Here is an 11,793-nt window from a genome sequence, read left to right on the forward strand (position 1 = left end):
TATATATATATATATATATATATATATATATATATATATATATATATATATATATATATATATATATATATATATATATATATATATATATACATATATATATATATATATATATATATATATATATATATATATATATATATATATATATATATATATATATATGTATATATATATATATATATATATATATATGTATATATATATATATATATATATATATATATATATATATATATATAGATATGTGTATATATATATATATATATATATATATATATATATATATATATATATATATATATATATATATATATATATATATATATATATATATGTATATATATATATATATATATATATATATATATATATATATATATATATATATATATATATATATATATATATATATATATATATATATATGTGTATATATATATATATATATATATATATATATATATATATATATATATATATATATATATATATATATATATATATATATATATATATATATATATATATATATATATATATATATATATATATATATATATATATATATATATATATATATATATATGTATATATATATATATATATATATATATATATATATATATATATATATATATGTATATATATATATATATATGTATATATATATATATATATATATATATATATATATATATGTGTATATATATATATATATATATATATATATATATATATATATATATATATATATATATATATATATATATATATATATATATATATATATATATATATATATATATATATATATATATATATATATACATGGAAGGGAATCACTGACTCCTTTGGGTCCATATAAATAAATATGTTTATTCATACACTTTGAAAAAGGTACAATAATATAATGTACAGTCAATAAAAACGTATTACAAAGTAACAAGAAAAATGTTTTAATACACCAATTCCCCTAAACGCTCCCAATACGCCATTATACGGTAGCTTAAGTTAGAAACACGTTCAGTAAATTCTGTGGTCGTCCGGAAGACGTCAAATACACCTACATACGTCAACATGCGTTGGACATACGTTACACATAGGTTCAAAGCACGTTACTCATAGGTTAGAAATAAGTTTCGGGTACGCTAGACATTACCTCGACGTATTTCGACTTCTGAATAACTTACAAGTAACGTGTGTCGACGTGTGTCAACGATCGCATAACGTGCCTACAACTTATGGTCAGCATATGTGGAACGTGTGAGTCATACGCTGGCATACGTCGCCAAATTTTGAGCATGCCCAAAATTTGTCGATGAGCTCGGCGTACTATGACGTATGCCAGCGTGCTTCAGCGTGCTCTTAACGTATACAAAACTTACCCATAACGTAGTCGACCTGTGCCAGCGTATTCGCCAAATTTTTCATACGTCGGCATACGCTGGCTAGAACGTCAAGGTGTGACAGCCCCTTTAGTCATCCGCAAATCAAAACAAATGTATCTCGTCAGTGTACAGCACGACCTGTCTTTGTGCTTAGCTTCCGTGAAAAGCACTTGTTTGCGAATGACCCCCCCCCCCCCCATGCTGTGTTGGTAAGATGTAGCGAGCCAGGTCACTGAGCTTTGTATAATTCGTTTTCTAAATAAAAAAGACCTACTAAAACTACAGGACAAAATCATGATTTTTGATGGTGAAAAGGAACTTGAAGGTCGGCCTGCACTTATGTGATTTCCACCAGTACTCTTTTATTAAGAAATTACAAAGATGACTCACCTCACTGCAACATATTGTTAGATATTAATCCCAGTGACAAACTTAAATTGATTGTTAACGAAAAATGTTATTGTCTCCACACTTTTTGAAAAAAAAACAGGGGAATATTGTATTTGGCTCCGTCTGTCTGTCTGTGGTCTGTCCGTCCGTCACACTATCGCCTCCTAAACTGTTGGGCAGAAAGTCACCAAACTGGTCATTATGATCAATGCATGGCAGGAAGGTTCAAGAGCAGTGTCATTGTTGGCCCTGCCCCCTGGGCTGGGGTCAAAAGGTTAAATACCGAAAAATTGAATTACGAGCAGATTTTTCGTCATTTTTAAATGAAACTTTATATATGCAAGCAACATTGGGAGACGCATGAAATTTGTCACGATTTCTTTGAATTTGACCCCAAGATCATGCCCCTGGGCTGGGAACTTAGGCTCACAAGGGTCAAGATGGGGGGGGGGATTTAACTCAAAATTTGACATTGGGTCAATCCTGGTGGAACTTTTTCACCTTTTAACTTTGCTTTCGGTGGAAAGCGTGGGGATTTGCGGTGGCGCACCATCGACTTTGCTCTAGTTTCTTTTATATTACTGATACGGCCATGCAGTCTTCAACAACTGTCATGCTGTCCAGCGGGTATGAGACAAAAATGTCTCCATGTCCGCCGGTCACTTTAGCTCGAATCGGCATCTCCAAGTGCAACAACTGCTGTGGGATGCCGGCAGGAAGAACCACGTGGTGCTTGTCGAAATTCCGCACTCGAGGTGTGTTAGCAGGATCGAGGTGTGTCTAGCGGATTAATTATGCAATTATCTAAGCACGATGGAGCCCGCTCCCGGTGACAATACAAGGTTTCATCAAAATAGGAGTATTTATTAACAAGGAAATGGGGAGAGTGGGGGGGGGGAGGGAGGCATGGCCACACAACAGTGATTCAAATATCAATAACAACCAAGCATCTCAAAACACAAAGTCCATCGCATCCGCTTTGTGCTCGAACGAAACTTCACGAAAACAACAGTTAAAGAAAATTGCCTCCAAGGAGGGACATTCTAGTCCTTTCTTCATTTTATTCCCCTTCCGGCAGCTTCCCAGGTTTATTGTTTTTTGGCTGGCACAATAATCGTTCAGTGCGTCATTGATGACCGGCTAATAGCCCGATAAGCAGGCAGGTAGTAGACAGGTAGGCAGGCAGTTGTTCTTACAGCTGACAGCAGACAGGATAGTTGGCTTCACCCCAAGCTACCAGCTCTATTACCCAAATTTTTAAAAAACGTCTATTCTCCTCCCTTTCCTGGAAGGAAGCACAGGTACGTGCTGCAATTAAATAGTTGGAGTGGCATGACCCTTCCTGGCTCGCTGGCGACGTGGGCCCGATGGGGGAGATACCAATATTAACAAACAATTTAGGACTCAATGAGTTCTCGCAAAAGCCAATTGCCCCACTCTTTTTCACAGCGGACGCAATACATCGAATGGTGTAAAGCTGAAGCATTCCTAATCTATCCTACTACGAGCAAAAACGTCATTCGAACCCAGGCTAGACAACTTTTGAGGTGAGTGTGTGTACCTCTAAGCTAAGCCAGCCCTATTCTTGTAAGCTAATTACAATGAAATGTCACAATTAATATATCTGCACTTTGATAATTCAAAAATATAGAACATATAAAAAGATCCTGAACACAGCCAATCACTTTCCCAATTTCAAACTACTTTTCATGCTGAATCCTGATAAGGATACAACAGAAGCCAACGGAAGAAAGCTCGGCTGTGTCAAGTACAACAAATGTTCATATGACCTAAGACCGGCAAAGCGGCAGTTGACCGGTGAAGCCTGCGAATTATCACAGACGAGAAAAGAGTTTCGGCCAGTCGAAAACTCTCTACAAACTTGAGGAATTCAAGTTTTGAACTTCGAGGAATTGAAACTTTGACGAGGCCTTCACCATGATCATAAAGGTCAAGGTCACAAAACTTGGTAACGTTTGATTTCTCTCACCAGGTAGTATAAGCCAACTTAAGATCGGAGAAAAAAATTGTTCAGATTCAGCACGTCATCGCTACCAAAAATCATGTGATTGAAAAGCTACCAAATCACCAAAAATCTGATTCGTGATGTCATCGCTACCAAAAATCGTATACCGTCAAAATATCTAAAATCGGATACCGTCAATCGATGCGGAATTGTTCGAAAAATATCCCTGCCAAGTTTCATCTCGATCCAACTCGAACTCGAAATGACAGAGCTGTCGGCTTTTTTCAAAGTCGATCCCAAGTATGCCCAGCGATATGGGACCAGTTCCTGGTCCAACAAACACGACACCTGACCTCCGTTTCTAAAAAACATAGCTTTTGGAAGATGCGATACACAATTCAAGAGAATATTGTATGTGGCCCTGAAAAGGCCTGGGCCGAAGGACTGTTGCACAGAAATCTAGCACAACTAAAGGTGTTTGCGATGGTCAGGAAAACTCGCTTCACGAATAGTATCAATTATGTACAAATTACTGGAATTTACAATACAGTAATCATAAAAACATTACATGTTATGTAACCTTACTTTGTCCATCGTGTGAACAAAACAATATTTAGTTTTCCGGACAGTCTGCGCACAATAATGACTGACTGTGACAGTGGGAGACACGTACATGTCACCACACTTGCGGCAGGTCAGTTAACTTCCATATTTATGCCTGAATGGTGAAAAGAAAGTTGATATTTGTAAGAAGTTGATCTTAGCCATTATTAGCCAAGTCCGAGCGACCACCAGCACCATAAAAAGTTTGGAGGGAACTAACCACATAAGTTGGAGACATGTGACGGCAACTGCAAAAATCGATAAACGAAAAAGGATCACAGTGCCTGGAACTCACTTTGTATCGAAACGTGTGCAAAGTAATCAAATAAGTGTCTATTAGTTCAGACTTTTTACTGGCAGAGAACTGACTGAGAATTGAAAAAATGATCCATTTGTTTGCCGTTGCTTTGGTGTTGCCTGGGAGAATTTTTGGAGAAAAACGCTCAAAAATGCTCTATTTACAGGTAAAACTGCCCGCGCGCATATGATATTGTTAAAACATCCTATGAACAATAGTTACATAGACTGCGATTTTATTTTTGCCCTCCCGCCAGAAATGTCAACAAGCTTTTTCAATTAATTCCATTTTGCCAAGTAACAAAATGGTGGATTTTCATGTATTGCTTAGCAACCGAGGTCGGATACCAAAAATTTGATTTCAAATTTGACGACAAGTTTGATGACAAAATTGAGGTCACCTCCTGAAATAATCGACCAGCATTACAATCTGGGTCTCACTCTGCAGTTTTATCTTTGATATTTAGCCATAACACCGGCTTCGCCGGTTATAAATGCCACAATTTGCTCTTTTCCACATTGTACTGTATTTCTAATCTGATATATTTGGTGTGTTCATTAACTTGTACATTGTCCTGGTGAAGTTTGAGGGTTAGCGAGTCAAAAGTGTTTCCAGTTTGTGCAGCAAAGTGCAGAATTTCTTTCATTATGCATCTGCAAATGCTGAATCTTGTAATCCTCTATCGTAGTGGGCCCGATTGGGGGGTGGGGTGGGGGATACCTCTTTCAACTAACAATATAGGACTCAATGGGTTCTCGCAAAAGCTAATTGCCCGATTCCTCCTCTTCACAGCGGACGCAATACATCGAATGGTGTGAATAGGAAGCATTCCTAATCTATCCTAGTACAAGCAAAAACGTCGTCCCACTGAGAGGCCGGACGCCGCCGAAGGTGTACTGCTAATCCAAGTGTATCTGCTCCTTGCATTTTCCATGCAGGTGACATCACAAATGATGATTGTTCAATGTGAAATTAACCAGATGAAATGAAAATTATCTTTGCAGTCTCTCAAAATGTCAAAATAGTTTCCTTGTAATTATGGCTACCTACAAAATAATTTTCATTTTTGCTGAAGGAATTATGATTTTTTTGAGCGAATAAAAGGTGTTGAAGTTGGAAACATTCGCTCATTTAACATGTAGCGTTGCAACATCCAGATGAGTGTAGAAGATGAGGTGGGACGTTGTTTTGTAATCCAAGAGGCTGAGTTAGATGTGCAGGAGCTAGACTCCAAGGTTCATGGGAATTTGGTCACAAGGAAGTCACTTTTTAAGGATCTGAGATAGGTTTGAATCCATGTCCGTTTTAAACGACTAACTGCTCGTTACTTGGTGGAGCCGAGGGTACCCGTGAGTATGCATCAGTAAAAATGCGCTTTGTTTTTTTTTCATTTCGGTAGTTATTGTGCCCGAAGCCAAAAAATAACCTCGCGATTAAACATTGGGCATTTCTGTCCTGAGATTTGAGTGGTTTTCTCCCTCACAAAATCGAGTCTCATGGAAAAGCAAGGTGACAGAGTATAAGCTGCAATAGGACAAATTTTGGACACAAAAAGTAAAGCAATGAATCAATCGGAAGAGAGAGAAAGAGAGAGAGAGAGAGAGAGAGAGAGAGAGAGAGAGAGAGAGAGAGAGAGAGAGAGAGAGAGAGAGAGAGAGAGAGAGAGAGAGAGAGAGAGAGAGAGAGAGAGAGAGAGAGAGAGAGAGAGAGAGAGAGAGAGAGAGAGAGAGAGAGAGAGAGAGAGAGAGAGAGAGAGAGAGAGAGAGAGAGAGAGAGAGAGAGAGAGAGAGAGAGAGAGAGAGAGAGAGAGAGAGAGAGAGAGAGAGAGAGAGAGAGAGAGAGAGAGAGAGAGAGAGAGAGAGAGAGAGAGAGAGAGAGAGAGAGAGAGAGAGAGAGAGAGAGAGAGAGAGAGAGAGAGAGAGAGAGAGAGAGAGAGAGAGAGAGAGAGAGAGAGAGAGAGAGAGAGAGAGAGAGAGAGAGAGAGAGAGAGAGAGAGAGAGAGAGAGAGAGAGAGAGAGAGAGAGAGAGAGAGAGAGAGAGAGAGAGAGAGAGAGAGAGAGAGAGAGAGAGAGAGAGAGAGAGAGAGAGAGAGAGAGAGAGAGAGAGAGAGAGAGAGAGAGAGAGAGAGAGAGAGAGAGAGAGAGAGAGAGAGAGAGAGAGAGAGAGAGAGAGAGAGAGAGAGAGAGAGAGAGAGAGAGAGAGAGAGAGAGAGAGAATATATGAATATATGAATGAGAATAAATATGCAAATGCAACCTGGAAGAAAGGAGGGAAAAAGTCAAGGAAATATACATATTGACAACTTGTGGAAGATTATTTCAAGAAATGTTGGTGACATAATTAATAGAATTGAAATTGTACTTTTCTTCATCTGTGTTATTACCTCCGCCGCCGAAGGTGGATGGAAGTTGTGTTTTCACCCCGTCGTGTGTTTGTCTGTTTGTACGCAGGATATCTCAAAAAGTTGTGGACGAATTCAGACTAAATTTGGCAGACAGGTTGGGTGTGTGACAAGGACGCAGTTGATTAGATTTTGGTGAAGATCCGGATACGCAGGAAATTTTAAAAGTGATTCTTCACCATTGAGAGATAGGGCCAAAATCGATAAACACAGGAGCACGATATCTCAAAAACTTACGGACGGATTCGGACGAAACTTGGTGGATGAGTTTGGTTTGTGACAAGAACAAGCAGATTATTTCTAAGTGGAATAGCCACCTCAATATTTGGCAATGTCCTTCCTTTCTTCCTTCCTTCTATCCGTCCATCTGTCCATCCATCCACAAAAAAATGAAGAAGAGGAACCTTTTTAACACTCCATACTTGATTCTAAGGGGTTCCATAGGGTAATTCTCAAGGGTAATTCTGTATGGTTATTCTCAAGGGTAATTTTATTGGGTAATTCTCAAGGGTAATTATCAAGGGTTCTAAAGTTAACCTACAGGATGAAACAAAGCAAGACACAATGTGGATATAGTGTCAATTTAACCAAAATCTAAATTCTTCGTTTTTGTTAAGCAAAAAGGAACAACACGGCTGTCGGCTCCATCGAGCTTTTCAAAGATTGTCTGATATGTTAGATCTATGTAAGTCCGTAATGATTGCTTTAAAGCGGATCTGCCCTCCCCTGAAGACGTGTTTACGCCGGCATGTTTGACAGTCTGTCGAAGTTGTGACCGTTTTTGAAGCGGCTTGTCCATTACCTCGAGGTGATGTGTTTCCGATGGTTGATGTACATGCCAATCTTTTTAAAGGCATCACAATGATCGTTTCACCTCCTTGCAGTTTCGCTCACTGAGGATTTACTACGCTGTATTCTGCTTGAAATCTCATGACCTTGTGACAAAAACCCCTTCAAACTCGAGAGTAGTGTTACGTGCTACCAATGTACAAACTGAGGCCACTGACCTAATTTTGAGTGCTCTTTCTGTTTCTATGGGATATAAACTTGTGGCCTAACGTACCTGACATGTATCTAATCCTGTGTTAACAAACATTCTCGAACTACGGTGATGACGTTTCCAGGAGTGGTGTAAGTGGTCGGGGATGGTCAATGCAACTGATTCATTGATATGAAACATATTTTTTCAAATAAGCCTTTATGAAGACGATAGTCGGGCTGGCAGGATGGCTTGGAGGTATGTATACTTGCCTCTAAGCTGTCTAGCCGGACCCAGCTATAAATTGTCATCCCGGTGTTTCACAGGCAGGGTGATTCATCAATGCATGTACCAACCCTCGACTGGATATTAAACTAGGTGTCCCCGCTGCTGGCATGAGTGGGTGGATGTTAAAGATTATACAGCGCCCTTTGCAAAGTTTAGGTGAGTTATCGCCGGCACCACCTGGCCAAGTTCCAAATTCCTGCCATAACCTTCATCGAACATCAGGGCCTGGCGAGCCGGTTCATGAAAGACTTGGGCCAAGCTTTCCCCTTGGCGACCCCACAAGGACTTGGGAATACGTGTGGCTATTAAGACGAAGAAGAAGTAGAAGAAGAAGATCATGACCACAGTCGGTCTGCAATGGTGGAAAAATAATGACGTCCATTAATTTTCTCAACCAAATGTTGTGAGAGGGAATGCCAACCACATTGGGAAATAAGTTATGCGACGTTCTGGCTGTAAGCTCTTGTTCCAAGCAATAAAGTGGGAATCTTTATCTCTGTCTGTCTGTCTGTCTCTGAAGAAGGAGGAGGAGATTGGGACCATACTCTATGCAGAGAGTTGGTGCTGCTTAAGCAGTCTCCCTTGGCTATTGGGCACACTCCTGGACAGGTCGCCACTCCGACACAGGATACCAGCATGCTGGCACTCATTTTTGCCGACCTCGGAAGGATGACAGGCCGAGTTAACCTCACCTGTATTAATTCAACAGCTGAGCGGGATTTGAACTCAGGACCCGAGGATCCAAAGCCCGCCACCCGAACCACGAAGCCAACACCAGGCATGAAAGAAGGAGGGCTCCCGCACAAAATATCACTGAACCAACCTTTCCATGGTGGTCATCGTACCCCTCTCAACATTCGATGGTGAAATTAATTGTCCATGAAACAATTTATTTTTTGAATTAGCAATGCTAAATGAATTTTGCCAAATGCCGATGTTCTTCTCCTCATTGGAATTTTACATATGTACTGTACCTCATTTTCATTTTGTATGAGCAGATTTACCCAGCGTTGTACAGGAAGAGAAATGTGAAGAAGCAACACTTTGTCGCCAATCACAAAGATTGATTCATTGATTAGCTGATTGGAGCTCTGTTTCGATTTCAGCGTGTGTCCGTCCCTGAATACGTCTGGAAGAAGAAGAAGAAGAAGAAGAAGAAGAAGAAGAAAAGAAGAAGAAGACGTCTGAGTACAAACGGCTTCGCATTTTGAATGGGGACGGGCTTTTGCCATTTTACATTTTTATTTTAATCTTCCTCTTGGTGTGTTGTTATATATTATTTGCAATTCAGCATCAAAAAAGGGGCTGCGATGAATATCCAATTAATAATGTCCCCCGCCTCACTCCTTACATCGCCTAATTTTATTTTTTCCCAAAAACAGATGTGGGCGGGCTTTGCGTGGACAGGACGAGCGGGTGCTTTCTAGTTTTAAGTATACACCAAAACCGGCATCACCTCAACTCACCGTTTTAAACCATCTACTACACCCCACCCCCCCAAACCCCACCAGTTCTCCTGCCCCCTTTTCAGTCAACGGAGCTCTCCCTGCCCCCCCCCCCCGACTCCCCTGTAGGTGAAACTACATGCTACCTTGGTATGTAATAGTGGGGATTCATTTACTGATGAAATGGCGTTTGAGCAGTAATAGTGAATATTGACTGAGGGTTTGCCATTGGGGGGAAGGACGGAGAAGGGAAGGACGCCAAATATATATCAATATATATTATTTCTGTTAACGTCTGCGCGTAATTTGATGTGTATCTCCTCCAAAACTGCCAGACGGGATTATGCATCGCCACTTCGGCATGCGGGTGGCTCCTGTGGTCTAATGAACAGCATGGGCAAGGTGAGATCGCGCCAGACGGACACGTTTGGGAATTTTGGGCGATTTTCTGATTTTCACATTCTGTTTGCATGGCGACGTGTGCAGATGTCACCGCTGAGAGGCGTAATTCACATCATGACATCATCGGTCCATGGCCCGCTGACGTCAATACGCGTCTGTCACTTCGACAGACCGTCACCGCCGATAGTGTGTACGTCACCCCGAGAAAACAGCGTCTGCAATGTAAAACCCCTCTTCTGCACATGCTGACTTACCTCAGAAAGGTGAATTTGACACAAAAAATGTAACAAGAAACATTGTATTTAAAGTAAAGATTTATTTTAAAAAATATTATTTCTGTTAACGTCTGCACGTAATTTGACGTTTCTCCTCCGAAACCGCTGGCAGGAATGTGCTCATTTCCCATATACTGGGGTTTTCTTACATGTGACGAAGACGATGCACTAAATTCTCTAAGCGGGAATTGGATGACAACGTGGCTTTCCAACAAGATTTTCAACCCATCGACGGTCGCATTTATTCCCGTTCGGTCGCCATCGCTGAACTGCTGTCCACTAAGTCCTGCCGTCGATCCAAAAAATATGAACTCGAGTAAGGGAGTACTTTCATTGCATCAAACACTGAACATAAAACACAACTGATAATAAATAGTATAGCCCAGAACATCAGCAATGGTTGTCATGCTCATTAGATGCCAACCTTCCATTCACACTGCAGAAGATGCAATTTCCAAGTCAGACTCGCATACCCCATGACCAGAAACAAATCCTAGGGCCAAACATTTGACAAACTCGGAATATACTTACTCCCAGCCCCTGTGTTCTCCCATGGCCAACTATATGTTGCATTTTCACGTGCAAAAGGTTACTCGTGATATATCTATCAAAGTGGACAATAATAATTCCTCACAAGGACTATTCAGCAACAAGACACTCACCCAAAATATCATCTACAGGGAGGTCCTTCAGAAAACTAAGGACAGAGTAACCATAGTGCAGATCACATCCCTAATGACACACCCTCCCCAGCTTCCCATAACATCCAACTATTTCCTGCCTCATCCAAGCTCCATTTGCCACCCATCATCAACTCCGTGCTGAGCACGGAAGTATATGCTAATATATATATATATATATATATATATATATATATATATATATATATATATATATATGTATATATATATATATATATATATAGATATAGATATAGATATAGATATAGATATACATATATATATGTATATACAAGGATATATATATATATATATATATATCTTCTTCTTCTCCTTTCGGCTGCTCCCTTCGTTAGGGGTCGGCCACAGTGGATCATCCGATCCGCATAGTGATTTGGCACATGTTTTACGCCGGATGCCCTTCCTGGACGCAACCCTGGTCGCCTCTTACGTGACACAGGGATGGCATGGTACACCTTATTTTGAATCCGGGGTATCACACCCGGCCCAGTAATACTGGTAACCACTCATTTCCATCGACCTCGGAAGGACATGACAGGCTGAAGCCGGCCCCCCTGGTGTATTAATTCAGTGAGCCCAACGGGGCTTGAACTCAGGACCTTTTGGATCCCAAGCCGCTGCCCCAACCACTGCGCCAACACACCAGGCTTGCTG

General features: G+C 40.1%; 1 protein-coding gene across 6 annotated transcripts in view; it reads left to right on the forward strand.

Moving 5' to 3' along the window:
* LOC147018921 (calmodulin-binding transcription activator 1-like) overlaps positions 1–11,793 on the forward strand; it is a 754,305-nt gene that overhangs the window by 316,455 nt on the left and 426,057 nt on the right. The window contains exon 1 of one of the 6 annotated variants that reach the window (XM_085899047.1): positions 5,448–5,586. The exons of the other annotated variants lie outside the window; for them this stretch is intronic. The gene's annotated coding sequence lies outside the window, so the exon portion shown is untranslated. Of the gene's footprint in view, positions 1–5,447; positions 5,587–11,793 lie in introns of those variants that run through there. 6 annotated transcript variants of the gene reach the window in all.

This window comes from Eptatretus burgeri, chromosome 10, assembly GCF_056783735.1.
Source record: "Eptatretus burgeri isolate ZD-2024b chromosome 10, Ebu_testis_v1, whole genome shotgun sequence".
NCBI classification, from domain to species: domain Eukaryota; kingdom Metazoa; phylum Chordata; class Myxini; order Myxiniformes; family Myxinidae; genus Eptatretus; species Eptatretus burgeri.